Source organism: Bombina bombina, chromosome 1 (assembly GCF_027579735.1).
Source record: "Bombina bombina isolate aBomBom1 chromosome 1, aBomBom1.pri, whole genome shotgun sequence".
NCBI lineage: Eukaryota > Metazoa > Chordata > Amphibia > Anura > Bombinatoridae > Bombina > Bombina bombina.
In genome coordinates, this window is record NC_069499.1 from 393,936,252 (window position 1) to 393,957,215 (window position 20,964).

Genomic DNA, 20,964 nt, shown 5'->3' on the forward strand with positions numbered 1-20,964 from the left:
ATTATCTGCATCCTCTTGTGACATACTTAAGACAGCTAGTGCTACGCTGCTTGCAGCTTAACATTTGCTTTACTGCAAGGCACGACCCGGAGGTGCATAATGCCCAAGGCAGCTGCAACTGGACTAATGTGCCCCTCATTTCTTTGGCAGCTGGCACAGGATGGGAAGCTGTTCTCCCCTTAGTGCAGGCATCATTGGCGCCTAAGACTTGGAAAACATATCAGAACCATTGGAAAGATGGGAGACATTCTGCCACCAGAAGGGGTTTGAGGTGCAGGTGCTTGATTGGTTGGCATGCTTGAGTCAGGAGGGGATTTCTAGATTGGCGGTGGTGGGTAGGCTATCAGCAATAGCATTCTTTAATAAAGCGCTAGGGAATACGGATAACTCTAAATCGTTTCAGGTTCGCCAGGTCTTGAAGGGTTGGGGTAGGCTGGACCCTTGCCCTAAGGACTAGAGAGAGCCTGTCACACCACTACGTCTGAGGTAGTTAGTGTCGGAAATGAGGACAGTATGTTCCTCTGAGTACAAGGTTCTGCTTTTCCATATAGCATTCTCCTTAGCCTTCGCGAGGGCATTGCGTTTAGGGGAATTAGTGGATTTTTCCAGAGTTAAGGGCTCGGAGGGTATCCAACTCAAGCATATAAGGAATAATCTGAAGAGGGGCTCTTTCTTCTGATCCCTCAGTCCAAGACAGATCAGGAGGGTAAAGGGGCATGGTTTTCCCTGTTTAGCATGAATTCCCAGAATTCTGTCCAGTACAGAATGTAGAGGCATTTGTCAAAGTTAGGCTGGCGGATGCATGAGGATCCATGCACCAAAAACGGGTACAGCAAAACTGTAGAGAGAGGTGCAGTTGAGACCAGAGGACACTGCTGGATCCCCAGATAGTAGACAGAATAAAGGGAAGTCCACAGCACTCCAAAATGTCATAGCAATTTATTAGTGTAAAAAACTGCACGTTTCGGGGTCACAGCCCTTTACTCATGCTTGATACAATGAATATCACAAAGATACTTTTAAATCTTACTTTGGCGCCAATGTTCCTATAATGGAACACCTGCTCCATCTAGTGGCAGCATAGTAAAATTACATTGAATTAAAAAAATGTTTTATTATAGATACATACACATTTCAAAAATATATTCTCTAACGTTACAAAGAAAATAAGGAAATCCTATTTAATAGTCCACAAAAACTGCACACTCAAAAAAAACCTAGGGGCCAATGTCTCAAGTCGGTGGATCCACCACATTTATTTTGGTTTAAGTAATCGCTCTCTGTCCAAACAATTCCAGGTAGGTTTAATATGGTCAATGACCTGACATCTTTGTTGGCTGATGCCATGGCCTTTGTCCAGGAAGTGTTTGGACAGAGTAGCCTCTAAGTTTTTGTACCTGATGTTAGAGCGATGTTGGTTCATTCTATCTCTAACTTTATGGGTCATCTCACCCACATATACTATAGAACATGGGCATTTTATTAAATAGACCACAAAAGAGGTCTCACAGGTATAAAACCCATTATCATTATATTTCCTTCCATTATGTGGATGATACAAATTTGTACCTCTTATAATGGAACTGCAACTCATGCCGTTCAAGCACGGATAGTTACCTGTTCTCTTATTGCCTATAGTGGTCTGTATTTGCTCTTTTCTAGGGCCCACATCTGTCTTTATTAGATGGTTCCTGAGATTTTTTTACTCTTCTATGGGCCATTAATGGTGGTTCCTGGAAAAAAAATAATAATAAATTGCTATAAGAAATTTTGGAGTGCTGTGGACTTCCCTTTATCCTGTCGTACATGAGGATGGTAGTTTGTTGTCTATATTTCAATTCTGCAAGGGCAGCAAAAAGCTGGGGTTAGATCCATCTAGAACTGCACCACACTCATTTTGGATAGCGGCTGCCATTAGTGCGGCTGCAAGGGGGTCTTCCACGATGGAGATCAAGTGCCATGGGTACTGGAAGTCGAGGAGCTACAAAATGTACACCAGGTTTTTACCCAAGTGTTAACAAAAATTTGTTTCATAGTAACAAAATTTATGTTGGGTTTAAGGTTTACACTGTAAGGGAGGGCCATAGTGTACTGCTGATGGGGAATAGGAACAAATGGGGTAGTTAAGTTAAATGATAATGCTGTTTTGCTCATGTTGTTACCTGGTATTTTAGGTGAGAATTCCCCTCCATTTCGGGTGTGGATAATAGGGCACTCATTTATCCACTGGGCGTCCATCAGGGCGCTTTGCTCTCCCGAAGGTCAGCAGCTCAGATTTGCAACATCCAGGGCCAACTTTCAGTGGTTAGGTCGAATGGGCTTGACATGGGAGGAGTTACCAGCCCTTCTACAAGATGCACACAGGAGGTAGGGGCAGCCTCACATTATTGTGTTGCATGTAGGGGGAAATGACCTCATTAGGAGGATGATTGCCGACATAAAATGGGTACATTCTTGGCTTCATAAAGTGAGGATAGGGTGGTCCAATGTGGTTGCACGACTGCATTGGCGATGCATAGCAACCCAGAGGGCAGCTTATAACATCCAAAAGAAGGTTAACAGGGAGTTAGGAAGAGTGGTCATGGCCCTGGGTGGCTTTGTTATAAGGCTCAAACTAATCAAAAAGGACCTTTATCGCCCTGATGGAGTGCACCTAATGGATGTTGGGTTAGACTTATTCATAAATGACATCAGGAAAGCACAATTACAGATAATCTAAAAAAAGAAGTCAAGTACACACACAAAAAGCTTTTGGAACGGTTGTTTAATGACTGTTTTTTGAAGTTTAAAAAAAAAAGTTTTGCAAAAGTTATCGTATTGTTATATTTATATGTTTAAGAGGTACCTGGTTCATTAAAGGTGGCAGCAAGAGTAAATTTTAGTTATTTTCCTCTTGTGGTGGTTGGGCAAGGCCCTGGGGGGGGGGGCATTGAGAGAGAAGAGTGACAGTCTAGAAACAGGGAGGGGTGACGCCCACTAGGTGCCGGCCTAGGGGTCCTCTTCCTTACGAATTGCAGGCCGAAGATCTCTACACATCACATCTCTCTGTCTCTGCCATTGAGCCTGAACAGCCGGCTGTCACGCTGCAAACACCGGAGGGGCCTTGTCCATCTGTCAGTAGGGGTTAGGATAGTGTTAGGATAGTGTTAGATGCTGCCACCAGTAATAAACGAACTTGATACAAATTTCACTGTTACCCTAACACTGCGCTAACTGACCACTGCTGTAGAGCCTAATGCCACCTATTTTATAACTGGCTGTACTCTACACACTAGACCGGGTAGAAAATTAACATACAAGGTAGAATTCACAATGTAAGTTGTCTAAGTGAGCTGACCGCTAAGCACTCCTTATAAACGATAAAACAACACAGTCACAATGAACAATGTTAAAAATCAATTAAATAACAAATGTAACACAGTATTCAAGAATAATAACACAACCTAACTATTAAATGTAACATTGAAACAAACTAACTAATAAAAGTACCCATTTAAATTATTTAAATGAAGCTTCTAGACTTTTGGGAGATACACAAACTTATGAAAAATTATGTAGAGATCCCACAGTCGAATATAACAAACAGCTGTTAAGCATCTTGAGCGAGGCTAAAAATGAATCTATCCTGAACAATGAGGAATTTGGATTTATATACAATCCCCATCCAAAAATACCCATTTTTTATCATATTCCTAAACTACATAAAGACCCTTGTAATCCCCCTGGTCGTCCCATCATTTCAGGGGTGGAGTCAATTACCAGTAATTTATCGATTTATATTGATTTTTTCATGCAGCCAATTGTGAAAGAGATCAAATCGTATATTAAAGACACGTTGGATGTTATCACTCAATTAGAAGGTTTAATATGGAATGAGAACTATGTGTGGATAACATGCGACGTGTCTTCTTTATACACCAGCATTCCCCATAAAGAAGGAATAGAAGCTTTTCATACTGTAGGTGCTAATAGTGGCATATCAAATAAACATCTTGAGTTTTTAATTAAAGCGATAGACTTTATATTAAGTAAGAATTACTTTAATTTCCAGGGTAATTTTTATAGACAAGTCCAAGGGATGGCCATGGGTACCCCGATGGCGCCTTCTTATGCCAATATATAAATGGCCCAATTTGAGGATATGAAAATTTGGAATAATAATCCCTTTGCAAAGTATATTGTCAAGTATCTGAGATACATTGACGATATCATTATTATTTGGCAAGGAGAAGAACTATTGGCCACAGAATTTATCAATTATATGAATACCAATACTTTTAATTTATCATTTACTAGTAAAATGTCCAAAGTTAGTATTGAATTCCTGGACGTTGAATTTTTCAGTGAAGGTATTCCAAATACTGTAATGGTAAAAAATTTCCGCAAACCCACTGACAGTAATGGATTCTTAAATGCCAATAGTGGCCATAAGAGATCATGGATACAAAATATCCCATATGGGCAGTTTCGTAGGGTACAAAGAAACTGTACAAAATTAGAGGATTTCAGTAGGGAAGCTGATGTGTTAGAAATGAAGTTCCTAGAAAAGGAGTATGATAAAAAGCTGATAACAGAAGCAAGAAGTAGGAATACAGTGTGTAGTAGGGACACACTATTATGTTCCAAAGAGAGAACTATTAATGAAGGGTCTGAGCACAACACAATTAGGTTTATAACCACGTACAATGAAGGTGCTGGTTTCTTTAAGAAAATTCTGAATAAACATTGGGGTATCTTGCAAGCGGATCCCCTACTTAAGGACGCAATTAAAGACAAACCGAATATTGTGTATAAGAAAAATAGGAACCTCAAGAATATCCTAGCCCCCTCCAAATTGCCTATGTTAGAACAGAACAGACAAGGTGGCCTAGGAACATTAGACCATTGGGCGAAAGGGAAACCAGGGACCTTTAAATGTGGTCGAAAAAACTCTTGCATGTGCCCCTTCATTTGGAATAGGGACTCTATTAAGGACACAAGTCATTCGAAATTAATTCCCATTAAATCACGAGGCACCTGTCAATCCACATATGTGGTATATAGCTTAACATGCAAATGTGGGTGTGTCTATGTAGGGAGGACAAAAAGGAAAGTGAAACGTAGATGCTATGAGCATATTTATAACATAGAACAAGGTCTGAAGACACATAGTGTGTCTGATCACTTCCGTGAGTTCCATAACAAGGACCCCAGTAGTCTTAAAATCAGCATTTTAGAAACAGTATCTGTGACTTCCAACCCCCATCAAAGATTAACAGAATTGAGAAAAAGAGAAACGAAGTGGATTCAATCTTTAGATTGCTTGGCCCCAAAAGGGTTAAATATAGATTTGGACCTCCAAGCATTCATGATTTAATTTTAAGAATTTATTAACTAATTATTATAGGTACATTCATATAATCAATAATGATTTTAATCAGAATAATTTAATTTAATAATTAGTAATTGTTTAGAATAATATATATATATATATTTTTATTAGTATTATTATAAATTAATGCTTTAGAGTTTTATAAGTATTTTAAAAAAACATTCAATCTGTAGGTGAGCACATATTAGTTAAGATTAGAATTGGTGTTGGTACATCATTATTGCCAGTAATAGGAGGTATATAAGGGAGAAGGCAATGTTTATATCCCTTTAAGGAATTGATAATATCCCTTTAAGAACTCCTAGCAAAGTGTGTTGTAAGTAAGAGTCCCACAACCGCTATTCTAAAGCACAATACAACGATATGTTTGTGTTTTTATGTATATTATATGTTGTTGTTATGTTTGTATTTTTATGTATTTTTAAATATATTTATTCAGTTCCACTGCAATACGCATACCATATATATTGGTGTTTTGAATTTAAATTAGAATGTGAAGACCGGCGACTCCAATCTGACTCACCGCAAATGAGAGACATTGTTTGAGAGGGGGTGTGTCGGATTGGTGTCCGTGATTGGCCTATATTCCAACCAATAGAAACATAGCTGGACTTTTAAGAAGAGGATCCCCGCGAAATAGGTCATTATACCCTGAGTCTTGAGAAAGTCCCGATAAAAGAGGACGAAACGCGTAGACCTTAAAAAGGGATACTGTTGAAAGACATTTATATCTATTTGCTCTTACAAGTACTTGTTTACCAGTTACCATTTGGTTATTGACACCTAAGCCTGTGGACTTCCCGGAGACGTCATATCCGATTCCAGCGTGGAGGGCTAACAGAGAAATTGCGATCTAGCGGACTGTTAAACCTAAAGGCTTGAATATTGCTAACTTCTTGTAAGTGCAATTTGTTTTTAGCGCTTGACAAAGTAATAAAACTTTTACCTTGAGTTGCGGTTGCGCTCTGTTCCTTTTTTGTGATACAAATTTCAGTTATGTGTTGATTAAAGAGTGTCTAATATTGAATAATATTAGCCATATTTAAAATTTGTTTATTGAATAAACGAGACCGATCTTTTCTTCCAAGCAAGTGTTGTGTTTTATTTACTAGAGGTATTAGAGAACGTATGATGTAATAGGAGGTTTATATCTTATGACAGTGGAGTGCCCTCTAGTGGTCCTGTAGCAACATTAAGAGATAACTAACTTGAATTCTGGAGTGTTCTAAGTTGTGTTTGTTACAATGCTGCAAGTTTAGGGGCAGGTGTTTTTTCTTTCCTTTATAGGGTCTTGCAGTAGTTATTCCGGCCTCTTCCTGTTCCAGACTTCAAGGAGAAATTTCCCCCCCCCATCCCTGAGATGCAGAAGGTGGTGACAACGATGGGGCATGGTGAGGCTAAAAGATGACTCCCGGCTGGGGTAGGTTTAATTGTGCTAGCCCTGTAAGCCTGGGCCTTAATATTGCTTTCCACCGTTTACAGGAGGGTTGAACGACTCGCCAGTCGGGGGTCGCCTTACTGGGATGGGTAGGATATGCCCTAGCTGGTGGTCGAGCAAGGCCCTGGGGGTGGGCATTTAGAGAGAAGAGTGACAGTCTAGAAACAGGGAGGGGACACACACACTAGGTGCTGGCCTAGAAGTCCTCTCCCTTACAAATTGCAGGACGAAGATCTCTACACATCACAGCTCTCTCTCTATGCCATTGAGCGTGAACAGCTGGGTGTCATGCTGCAAACACTGGAGGGGCCTTGTCCGTCTGTCAGTAGGGGTTAGGATAGTGTTAGATGCTGCCACCAGTTCTGAACAAAATTGATACAAGTTTCAGTTATGTGTTGATTAAAGAGTGCCTAATATTGAATAATTTTAGCCATATTTAAAAAAAAATTATTGAATGACCGGCCTTTTCTCCCAAGCAAGTGTTGTGTTTTATTTACTAGAGTTATTAGTATTAGAGAACGCATGACGTAATAGGAGGTTTATCTCTTATTGCATTTATATATTAGCCCTTTCCGTTAGGGTTAGAATTAAGTGAATAAACTATATATATATATATATTTGATTTAAATGAAAAGATAAGAAAATGTATTTTCAAAGCTCCCAATCAAATAGCTTCCAACAGGTGAATGGTTTAAACTAGCAAATGTGGAATGTTGAGAAAACCCATCCAACAGACTGTGGTTTTAAATGGTATTTTCTCTGAGTTAGATTAAGGGAAACACACGGCTAAAAACAAGAAAAAGATTTAGTAAAAGGATAACAGCTTGAAAAACAAAGATAAGGCAGAAGAAAGTTACCGACAGGAATCAAAACAAACATTGTTTTATTTGATAAATTACAGAACATCAACACTGCACAAGAAAACAAAGAATGAGGGGAAAAACAGGCTGGTGTTTACTCTGCTAGTGTTTTCCAAAGTGTAAAATATTTAAAGAAAATAAAAAAAATCACATATTAATTCAGGGCTAGATATATATCTTTACGCAAATTTGGAAAAATTCTATAGAAACTTTATTGAAAGATATATTTGCAAACCATTACCATTTATTTTACAAGGACAGTTGTAATGCATTGTTCTTTTATAGATATTAGCTTAAAGGGACAAAAACCATTATGGGATTGTATTATAAAATAAGTTAACATAGGAAGTAAAAAAATTGCTATATACTTCTCCATTTCCTGTAATGTTACTTTGAGTAAGGCAACATACTGCAAGTTGTAAGTTATCTGACATAATAGCAGTGGCAAGTCATGTCTACTCCACTAACTCCATGTTGGCTCCTTCAAAACATTCAAGTGGTGGTTGAGAGTTTGGCTATTGAAAAACAATTACAATAAACAAACGGCTAGATTACGAGTTTTGCGTTATGAGCGGCGCGGTCCTAACTTGCAAGGTATTGTCACTGCTCACTTACCTACAGCGCTGGTATTACAGGTTTACAAAAACCCGGCGTTATCAGGCTATATGTGAGTGTAAAGCAAAATTGAGCTCCATACCGCACTCCAATACCAGCGCTGCGGTGAGCTGGTTTTACATGCTCGTGCAGGATTTTCCCATAGACATCAATGGGGAGAGACGGCTGAAACAAAGCCTAACACCTGCAATAAAGGAGCGTAAAGCTCCGTAATGCAGCCCCATTGATTCCTATGGGGAAACTAAATTTATGTTTACACCTAACACCCTAACATGAATCCTGAGTCTAAACACCCCTAATCTGCCGCCCCCAACATCGCCGACACCTATATTACACGTATTAACCCCTAATCTGCCACCCCCACCACCTACATTACACTTATTAACCCCTAATCTGCTGCCCCAATGTCGCCGCCACCTACATTACACTTATTAACCCCTAATCTGCTGCCCCCAATGTCGCCGCCAACTACCTACCCTTATTAACCCCTAATCTGCCACCCCAATGTTGCCGCCACCTACCTACACTTATTAACCCCTAATCTGCCGCCCCAATGTTGCCGCCACCTACCTAAATTTATTAACCCCTAATCTGCCGCCCCCAATGTCGCCGCCACCTACCTACACTTATTAACCCCTAATCTGCTGCCCCAATGTCGCCGCCACCTACCTAAATTTATTAACCCCTAATCTGCCGCCCCAATGTCGCCACCACTATACTAAAGTTATTAACCCCTAACATCCCCTAACTTTAATGTAATTAAAATAAATCTAAGTAAAACCTACTATTAATAACTAAATAATTCCTATTTAAAACTAAATACTTACCTGTGAAATAAACCCTAAGCTAGCTACAATATAACTAATAGTTACATTGTATCTATCTTAGATTTTATTTTTATGTCACAGACAAGTTTGTATTTATTTTAACTAGGTAGACTAGTTAGTCAATAGTTATTAACTATTTATTAACTACCTAGCTAAAATAAATACAAATTTACCTGTGAAATAAAACCTAACCTGTCTTAAACTAACACCTTACCTTATACTACAATTAAATAAAATACATAAAATAAATACAATTAACTAAATTACAAAAATAAAAAATAAATTATCAGATATTTAAACTAATTATACCTAATCTAATAGCCCTATATAAATAAAAAAGCCCCCCGAAAATAAAAAAAACCCTAGCCTAAAACTAAACTTTCAAAAGCCCTTAAAAGGGCCTTTTGCGGGGCATTGCCCCAAAGAAATCAGCTCTTTTACCTGTAAAAAAAATACAAACAACCCCCCAACAGTAAAACCCACCACCCACACAACCAACCCCCCAAATAAAATCCTAACTAAAAAAAACTAAGCTCCACATTGCCGTGAAAAGGGCATTTGGATGGGCATTGCCCTTTAAAGGGCATTTAGCTCTTTTTCAAGTGCCCAATCTCCTAATCTAAAAATAAAACCCACCCATTAAACCCTTAAAAAAGCCTAACACTAACCCCCAAAGATCCACTTAGAGTTTTTTAAAACCCGACATCAATCCTCAACTAAGCGGCAGAAGTCCTCATTGAAGCCGGCAGAAGTCTTCATCCAAGCGGCCGAAGTCTTCATCCAAGCCGACAGAAGTCTTCCTCCAGACGGCATCTTCTATCTTCATCCATCCGACGTGGAGCGGCTCCATCTTCAAGACATCCGGCGCGGAGCATCCTCTTCAATTGACGTCTTCTTACAGAATGAAGGTTCCTTTAAATTACGTCATCCAAGGATTGAGCTTGCATTCTATTGGCTGATTGGAACAGCCTATAGAATGCGAGCTCAATCCAATTGGCTGATTGCATCAGCCAATAGGATATTTTCACCTTTAATTCTATCAGCCAATCAGAATTCAAGGGACGCCATCTTGGATAACGTCATTTAAAGGAGCCTTCATTCTTCAAGAAGACGCCGATTGAAGAAGATGCTCCGCGCCGGATGTCTTGAAGATGGAGCTGCTCCGCACCGGATGGATGAAGATAGAAAATGCCGTCTGGATGAAGACTTCTGCCGGCTTGGATGAAGACTTTGGCCCAGTTGGATGAAGACTTCTGCCGCTTCGTTGAGGACTTCTGTCGGTTTTGTTGAGGATGGATGTCGGGTCTTCAAAAACTGTAAGTGGATCTTTGGGGGTTAGTGTTAGGCTTTTTTAAGGGTTTATTAGGTGGGTTTTATTTTTAGATTAGGGGTTTGGGCACTTGAAAAAGAGCTAAATGCCATTTTAAGGGCAATGCCCATCCAAATGCCCTTTTCAGGGCAATGGGGAGCTTAGCTTTATTTAGTTAGGATTTTATTTGGGGGGTTGGTTGTGTGGGTTTTACTGTTGGGGGGTTGTTTGTATTTTTTTTTACAGGTAAGAGAGCTGATTTTTGGGGGGCAATGCCCCACAAAAGGCAATTTTAAGGGCTATTGGTAGTTTAGTTTAGGCTAGGGGTTTTTTATTTTGGGGGGACTTTTTTTTATTTTGATAGGGCTATTAGATTAGGTGTAATTAGTTTAAATATCTGATAATTTCTTTTTTTAGTGTTTTGTTTTTTTGTAATTTAGGTAATTGTATTTAATTAATGTAATTGATTTAATTGTAGTGTAAGGCAGGTTAGGTTTTATTTTACAGGTAAATTTGTATTTATTTTAGCTAGGTAGTTAGTAAATAGTTAATAACTATTTACCAACTATTCTATCTAGTTAAAATAAATACAAACTTGCCTGTAAAATAAAAATAACCCCTAAGCTAGCTACAATGTAACTATTAGTTATATTGTAGCTAGCTTAGGGTTTATTTTACAGGTAAGTATTTAGTTTTAAATAGGAATTATTTAGGCAATGATAGTACGTTTTATTTAGATTTATTTTAATTATATTTAAGATTAGGGGGTGTTAGGGTTAGACTTAGGTTTAGGGGTTAATAAATTTAATAGGGGGTGGCAGATTATGGGTTAACAAATGTAGGTAGGTGGCGGCGATGTTAGGGGCAGCAGATTAGGGGTTAATAATATTTAACTAGTGTTTGTGATGCGGGAGTGCGGCAGTTTAGGGGTTAATATGTTTATTATAGTGGCGGCTATGTCCGGAGCGGCAGATTAGGGGTTAATAATTTTCTTTTAGTGTTTGCGATGCAGGAGGGCCTCGGTTTAGGGTTTAATAGGTAGTTTATGGGTGTTAGTGTACTTTTTAGCACTTTAGTTATTAGTTTTATGCTACAGCTTTGTAGCATAAAACCCATAACTGCTGACTTTCAGTTTACGGTATGGATCTTGGTGGTATAGGCTGTACCGCTCACTTTTTGGCCTCCCAGGCAAACTCGTAATACCGGCGCTATGGAAGTTCCATTGAAAAAGGACTTTTTGAAAGCTGCGGTAATTACATTGCGTTACGGCTAAAAAAGTGTGCGGTACAGCTAAACCTGCAAAACTCGTAATACTAGTGGTAGTGAAAAAGAGCCTTAACGCTGCTTTTTCACTCATACCGCAAAACTCGTAATCGAGCCGAAAGTTATATTTGTATTCAGAAAATGTTCATAATTTTCTAGTATGTTAATTTATTGCCATACTACAGAAAAGTCTTACAATTCAAAGCTGTTTTGAGTCCCATTCATTTATGGTTGTCCTGTGTATGCAGTCCCAGAAACTGGATAATTAAGAACATTTCTCTATCCAGCTTCTCTATTACTATTGTCACTGAACACTTTGTGATAATGGTATGAAATTCAGGCACCAAATATTCAGATTCAAACATAAAGGGACACTCAAGTTAAAATTAAACTTTATGATTCCGATAAAGCATACAATTTTAAACAATTTTCCAATTTAGTTTCAGCACCAAATTTGCTTTGTGCTCTTAGTATTCTTTGTTGAAGGCTAAAACTAGGTAGGCTCATATGCTAATTTCTAAGCTCTTGAAGGCTGCCTCTTATCTCAGTGCATTTTGACAGTTTTTTTACAGCCATATAGGTAACATTGCTCAATGCTATAATTATGGCTTTTGCCGAAACGCGTTAGCGGGATCTGCATCTTCCTTCGCTCTTAAGGAAATATGCTTTCACTAGATTTTAAAGTTTGCTGTCATTTGCTCTTAATAAAAGTTAAGTTTTAAGGAAAGACTTATTCACCTGTGCTCCTTATTTAACATGGATCTTCTGGGGAAGTTTGAGCACAGACATCTGTCCTCAGATCTTACATCAAAGAGGTAATTTACTGGGTGTCGGAACCTTACAGAAGGTGGTGAGTCATAACAGCATCATCCTGAGGGGCAGATAGTCGAAAGATGGATCATTTTGCCTAACGGTCGCACCAAAGTTCAGTGATAATACTACACCTTACTACATTGCAAAAGATTTTAGTCTACTTAGGACCGACCTCTTAAAGGGACATTATACACTAATTTTTTCTTTGCATAAATGTTTTATAGATGATCTATTTATATAGCCCATAAAGTTTTTTTTTTAAAATAAATGTATAGTTTTGCTTATTTTTAAATAAGATTGCTCTGATTTTCAGATTCCTAACCAAGCCCCAAAGTTTTATGTAAATACCGTCAGCTACCTTTTCCAGCTTGCTCCTGTTTGTGTAAAGGGTCTTTTCATATGCAAAAGAAGGGGGAGGGGGGAGTGTCTTTTTTGCCACTTGCAATGGGCTTTCCAGCTACCTTTTCAACAGAGCCAAACTGACAGCTTCTAAGTAAGTTTTTAAACAGTTTTATACTGGATTTTTATATCAGTATCTGTGCATCTTATTCTTTATAGTAGTGTCTATTACATACAGTTATATGAAAATGAGTGTATACTGTCCCTTTAAGCTTCGGGATAAAGGTGAGCCGTTTCTTTATTAACCCACACCCATTATTGGTAATGACATTAGCTGATATATTCAGCCAAAAAGATTGACTTTCGAAACTGCATGTTAGGCAGTATATATACAAACACAATTACCTCTGTGTCAAAAGGGAGTGTGAAACTCAGCGACACTCAGAGCCCTCAGGTGCCGAGACTTTTGTTTCTTTTATATATACAAACTTTTATACCATTCTATACACATGAAATACTGGTCCTCCCTTTGTAGCATTTCTTTTTGAATAGTTAGTAAAATTTATATGTGGCTTGATGCATATTGTCAGAAAATACATGGTCATTAATGCAGAATATCCTTTAAATTTCTGTGTAAACCTATAAACATTTGTATTCTGAGAGAGTTTTATGTTGAGTTTTGTGATTTTCAGTTTTGTTAGAGGCTTTATTACCATTAATATCTTTAGTTGTGTGAAGGGCCCAATACTTGACATTTTGCACATCAAACAAGAACCACTAGCAATGTGGAAAAACAAAAATTACAGTTGCACCTCTTATGGGTTTACTTATCACAAGGCAAATGACCCAATTGGTTGCAGGTTCGCTCATTTGAGCCTGCAACTGATGTTTATGAAGCAGCTGTTAAAACTGCTGCTTCGTAAACTCTGTCAACTTAGGGCCAGAATACAAGTGGAGCAGTAGTTTGCACTCGCGTTCAAGCTACTAGAAGTAATGCTTTTGCATTTGGAGATTCACGCTCGTATTAGGCGTTGAAAGTAAAAAGTTTCCTCTCTCCCGTTTGCAAAGTCATTGTAAAAAATAGACTTTGAGAAGTCGCCAAGGCAAAACTGCATTTCCCAATAGACTTCAATGGAGCTGAAAAAGTTGGATAAAACACTAACAATCACAAGTCAAGCAAACACAATTAAGGGTTATTTAAAAACACAGCATAAGAAGATAATATTGCATATTTCATAATCCAATGTTCTGCACATAGAACATATTCTGCTATGTATTCTTAAAGAGATATTTAAATATATATATGATGAATTTTTGCATATATATATATAAATATATATATATATATATATATATATATATACATATATATATACTGTATATGTGTATATATATATATATATATATATATGTATTTGCAGAACATGTGAAATTGAATGTGAAATATTTACAGTAAATACACTGTATAACGCTTTATTAAATATGAATATAATGTACAGGCTAAACCTATTTCTACCCCCCGCCTCCGCACCTGTAGAAATCTGCACACTGTGGATCCTCTCCAACTTTCTAACCTTATTCAAAAACGCCTTCCCTACACTTCCACGGTATCCTGCCCTGACCTTGCTACAAACCACTATAACAATACTCTTTCCTCTGCACTCGACACCCTTGCTCCTCCACAAATACGCAAAACCCCACGTCTTCAGCTCCAGCCCTGGCACTCTCAGCAAACACGCTATCTACAAAAATGCTGCTGAACGTGCCTGGAGGAAATCCCGCTCTGAACACGATTTCCTACACTATAAGTTCATTCTTTATTCGTACTCCTCTGCCCTTCACTTAGCCAAGCAAAACTACTTCTCTTCTCTCATATCTTCTCACTCCTCAAACCCTAAACGTCTCTTCTCCACTTTCAACACTCTCCTCTATCCACCTGCACCACCCCCCTCATCTGACTCACACCTCACTACATGCCCCCTTGACCCTATCCCTTCACATCTAATACCCTCTCTGTCCTCTACCCTCACCCCAGCTCTTACTCACATATTCAACCGATCCCTTACTACTGGTTCATTTCCATCATCCTTCAAACATGCAAAGGTCACCCCCATCCTCAAAAAACCCTCCCTCAACCCCAATTCTCCTGCAAACTACCGCCCCATATCACTACTTCTGCTAGCTTCTAAAGTCCTGGAAAAACTAGTTTTCGATCGCCTAACACACTTCCTATCCTCCAACTCACTGCTTGACCCCCTGCAATCTGGCTTCCATCCCCAACACTCAACTGAGACTGCCCTCACCAAGGTTACTAACGATCTTCTTTCTGCTAAAAACAATGGCCACTATTCTATACTTATCTTACTTGACCTGTCTGCTGCCTTTGACACTGTTGACCAACCCCTCCTCTTACGGACTCTCAGCTCCCTTGGGCTCTGTGACATTGCCCTCTCCTGGATCCACTCTTATCTCTCTAATAGGTCCTTTTCTGTCTCATTTGCTGGTGACTCATCCTCTCCACTGCCTCTGTCTGTTGGAGTACCTCAAGGCTCTGTTCTAGGCCCTCTACTCTTCTCTATTTATACTTCTTCACTGGGTAAACTTATTAGTAGCTATGGCTTCAACTATCACCTCTATGCTGATGATACTCAGATCTAACTATCCACCCCTGCACTCTCTCCGTCTGTCCTTTCCCACATCAGCAGCTGCTTATCTGGCATTTCTTCCTGAATGGCCTCTCACCACCTAAAAATCAACATGTCCAAGACTGAGCTTCTTCTAATTCCTATGTAATGAGGAAAAAGGAAGCTGAGTCCTGGGGTCAGTAATGGAGTTTATTGCAATGCAGGCTTACAACAAGTTAGGTGAGCTCCATCTAACGCGTTTCGCGCATGAGCACATGCGCTTCATCAGAGATATCAGTCTCTGGCGGTCGGGATCAATATAAGGATGTGAGCGGCCAATCAAGATCATTCAGATCATTAACTCTTGTGATGCATGATATTTTCTAAAATAGATAGGGTATTGGTCACTCCCAAGTTAATAACATTGACCCAGTTCCGCAAGAGACCGATGGAACAGAATTTATAACAAACAAATTTCTAAATGCTTTGTACTTAATAATACATGATATTTTACACATATATATGCATACATACAATTCAGCCATTGCGGTACTGATACTGGTTACAGAAAGTGGGGACATTTTTTGTGTGTGCTAGCTAGATACTGGGTATAAGCCAGGATGAACCAGGATCAATATGTTTGTACACCTAGACAGGGTATGTTGGAATGAAGTAACAAGACAATTTTTAGTTAACTTCAGTTAGATTAAAACCCCTTGGTCTGCGCTCGTGCTTTATCTAGACACAGTGGGGCTTTTAATGATCCTTTCTAGGTCCCCAGCTGGTTGTATGTAATGTCCATTAGTTAAAATCATTAATAACATACTATACTATACATGCTATAATCCCCTGTGTTGGAATGTATTTAAACTTATATTTTTAAACTTATATTTTTCTCCCTGCCTCCTTATAAATAAGCTAGAAGGAAGTGGTACTCTTTGCTGATTTGATGTTAATTTAATGTACCCCTACATGGTGTAAGACTAGTGAGTGTATGTCACTTTGTTCAACACTTGGATAGGTAAATGTCAATATGGTGTACCTCTCTAGAATTGTTATAAGAAAAACAAACAAAGTGAGGAGATGGTGCTCCATATTGGTTAAGGGGAGGCTGACGTGAGTTATCTACCCTACCAGCTGAAGGGTGGCTACTCTGAACTGAAGAAGGAAAGGGGAAAATAGCAAATATAGGAGCTTAATAAGAACATTTGGAAATTAAACTAAAAACAAGAATATGTTTCTCTCTTTCTTTAGATATTTAGGAAAAGGGGGGCCGGTCTGGCTTGGATAGGCTTGCTTGAGAGTTGTTATATAACCTTTGGTGGATCTTTTTTATATATTGATGTATGGATGTATCTGTCTTTTATTGTTTTCTTTTGTGTAGGGGATTTTTTGGACTCATGGCTCTGATTTATGTGTGTTGGAAGAATATTTGTTTACTCTATGTATAGGTTTACATCATATCTTTTGTTCATACCTTGGGGTACCCTAGTTTGTAACATGAAAATCCAATATATTTCTCTTTTGGATAGTAATTTGTTCCTATCTCCCCCTAATGGATTGTTAATAATTTGTTCTATAGCTTTGAATGTAAAGTGAGTTAGCTTTTGTGCGTGTGTGTGGAAATGTTTGGCCACTGGAGTTCTAGGGAATTCTTCTTCTATGGACAAGAGATGTTCTCTAATACGGTCTTTTAGGGGACGTGTTGTAATTCCTACGTATTGTTGTTGACAAAATGTACATGTGATTAGATAAATGATGTATGTGGATGTGCAATCCATTCTGGTAGTAATGGGATAAGATTTTTGAGTCTGTGAAGAGGTAAAGGTAAGACTTTTATCAGTATATTTTCAACTCTTACAGGGTACATGACCACATCTCACCTCACCAAGGTTACTAACGATCTTCTTTCTGCTAAAAACAATGGCCACTATTCTATACTTATCTTACTTGACCTGTCTGCTGCCTTTGACACTGTTGACCAACCCCTCCTCTTACGGACTCTCAGCTCCCTTGGGCTCTGTGACATTGCCCTCTCCTGGATCCACTATTATCTCTCTAATAGGTCCTTTTCTGTCTCATTTGCTGGTGACTCATCCTCTCCACTGCCTCTGTCTGTTGGAGTACCTCAAGGCTCTGTTCTAGGCCCTCTACTCTTCTCTATTTATACTTCCTCACTGGGTAAACTTATTAGTAGCTATGGCTTCAACTATCACCTCTATGCTGATGATACTCAGATCTAACTATCCACCCCTGCACTCTCTCCGTCTGTCCTTTCCCACATCAGCAGCTGCTTATCTGGCATTTCTTCCTGAATGGCCTCTCACCACCTAAAAATCAGCATGTCCAAGACTGAGCTTCTTCTAATTCCCCCAACTAATTCTACTCCAGTTTCTAACTTTACTATCACTGTCGGTGACACCACTATCTCCCCATCACCCCATGTCCGCTGCCTTGGAGTTACACTCGACTCCAATCTGTCCTTCATACCCCACATCCACTCGCTCTCTTCATCCTGTCGCAACCACCTACGCAATATCTCCAGAATTCGTCCTTTTCTGAGTGCTGAAACTACTAAACAGCTAATCCATTCCCTAGTAATTTCCCGGCTTGACTACTGTAACAACCTACTAACTGGCTTTCCTCTCTCCCTCCTCTCCCCCCTTCAATCCATCCTAAATGCCTATGCTAGGCTAATCCACCTCTCCCGATGCTCTGTATCTGCCGCACTCCTCTGTGAGTCCCTTCACTGGCTCCCCATTCACAGCAGAATTAAATTAAAAATTCTCACTTTGACCTACAAAGCCCTTACCAATGCAGCCCCCTGTACCTGTCCTCACTCATTAACAAATATACTCCAGCCCGTCCCCTAAGGTCAAACAACGATCTACTCCTTGATTCTTCTACCATCACCTCCTCTCATGCTAGACTACAGGACTTCTCTCGTGCGGCACTAACCCTCTGGAACGCACTTCCTCGTGCTGTCAGACTTTCCCCCAACCTCTCCTCCTTTAAACGCTCCCTAAAGACCTTCTTGTTTAGGGAAGCCTATAACCAAATCAGTAACTAATGAATTCCACTTGCCTAATAGTTGCCCTCATCTAACTTCACACTAACATCATTCCCACCTTTGCAGTCCCCACCTCCTGTTTCTCACCCTCCTACCCATTTAGATTGTAAGTTCCCACAGGAACAGGGCTCCCAATTCCTCCTGTATTTGTTTGTTAAATTTTGTCTGGTGTCTCATATTGTACTGTCCTTTTATCTTTGTTACCTATGAACAGCGCTGCGGAATCTGTTGGCGCTTTATAAATAAAGAATAATAATAATAATATTGCATAAATATGATTTGTCATGATTTAATCTAGTTGACTGCAAACGGCTCCAATGAACATGTATGTATACATGTGTACATACGTATTTATGTTCCTATTTATATATATATATATATATAAATAAAACAGAAAAATACAGATAATGCCCTGAACAAGTCGACTATTCCAGATAATAAAAAAAAATTAGGCCTAATAATTAGGATGATGCAAAATAAACAATATTTATTAAAAACTAAAATCCACATATCCTAGTGATGTCGCGAACCTAAAATTTTGGGTTCGCGAACGGCGAATGCGAACTTCCGCAAAAGTTTGCGAACCGGAGAACCGGGCGAACTGCCATAGACTTCAATAGGCAGGCGAATTTTAAAACCCACAGGGACTCTTTCTGGCCACAATAGTGATGGAAAAGTTGTTTCAAGGGGACTAACACCTGGACTGTGGCATGCCGGAGGGGGATCCATGGCAAAACTCCCATGGAAAATTACATAGTTGATGCAGAGTTTTATTCCATAAAGGGCATAAATCACCTAACATTCCTAAATTGTTTGGAATAACATGCTTTAAAACATCAGGTATGATGTTGTATCGATCAGGTAGTGTAAGGGTTATGCCGGCTTCACAGTGCACAGTGTAGGTGATATACCTGCCCTGACCATGCTTTGCAGACCAGGTATCAGTGGTCAGATGGACCCTTGCCCCAACACTGTGTGTCAGACATGCCATTATAGCAGACTTATATGGCTTTGGCGTTGCTTTTTGGTAATTAGAAGGCTGCTAAATGCCACTGCGCACCACACGTGTTTTATGCCCAGCAGTGAAGGGGTTAATTAGGGAGCATGTAGGGAGCTTGTAGAGTTAATTTTAGCTTAAGTGTAGTGTAGTAGACAAACCAAAGTATTGATCTAGGCCCATTTTGGTATATTTAATGCCACCATTTCACCGCCAAATGCGATCAAATAAAAAAAAAATTGTTCACTTTTTCACAAACTTTAGGTTTTTCACAGATATTATTTACAAACAACTTATGCAATTATGGCATAAATGGTTGTAAATGCTTCTCTGGGATCCCCTTTGTTCAGAAATAGCAGACATATGGCTTTGGCGTTGCTTTTTGGTAATTAGCAGGCTGCTAAATGCCACTGCGCACCACACGTGTTTTATGCCCAGCAGTGAAGGGGTTAATTAGGAAGCATGTAGGCAGCTTGAAGAGTTAATTTTAGCTTAAGTGTAGTGTAGTAGAAAACCCAAAGAATTGATCTAGGCCCATTTTGGTATATTTAATGCCACCATTTCACCGCCAAATGCGATCAAATTTAAAAAAAACTTAAATTTTTTCGCAATTTTAGGTTTCTCACTGAAATTATTTACAAACAGCTTGTGCAATTATGGCACAAATGGTTGTAAATGCTTATCTGGGATCCCCTTTGTTCAGAAATAGCAGAGATATGACTTTGGCATTGCTTTCTGGTAATTAGAAGGCCGCTAAATGCTGCTGCGCATCAAACGTGTATTATGGCTAGCAGTGAAGGGGTTAATTAGGTAGTTTGTAGGGAGCTTGCAGGGTTAATTTTAGCTTTAGTGTAGAGATCAGCCTCCCACCTGACACATCAGACCCCCTGATCCCTCCCAAACAGCTCCCTTCCCTCCCCCACCCCACAATTGTCCCCGCCATCTTAAGTACTGGCAGAAAGTCTGCCAGTACTAAAATAAAAGGTTAATTTTTTTATAGCATAATTAAATATGCTGTGGTGTAGCATCCCCCCTTAGCCCCCAACCTCCCTGATCCCCCCCAAAACAGCTCTCTAACCCTCCCCATCTGCCTTATTGGCGGCCAGCTTGGGTACTGGCAGCTGTCTGCTATTATTTCACAGTCAAAAAAGTGTTGTTTTTTTTAAATGTACACTACTGCTACACCAGATATGAGTGGTGGCACTGGGCAAGTGGGCACAGTATATGCTGTGAGCCTGACACACACGCTGGCAGGCAGGCAACTGCAATTAGATTACACAGGAAAAAAAAAAAGCAGACTGATGTTCTAGCCCTAAAAAGGGCTTTTTGGGGTGCTGTCCTTACAGCAGAGATCAGATGAGTCCTTCAGGACTGTAGTGGACACTGAATACACTAGCCTAGCTATCGATTTCCCTATTAAATCAGCAGCAGCTACACT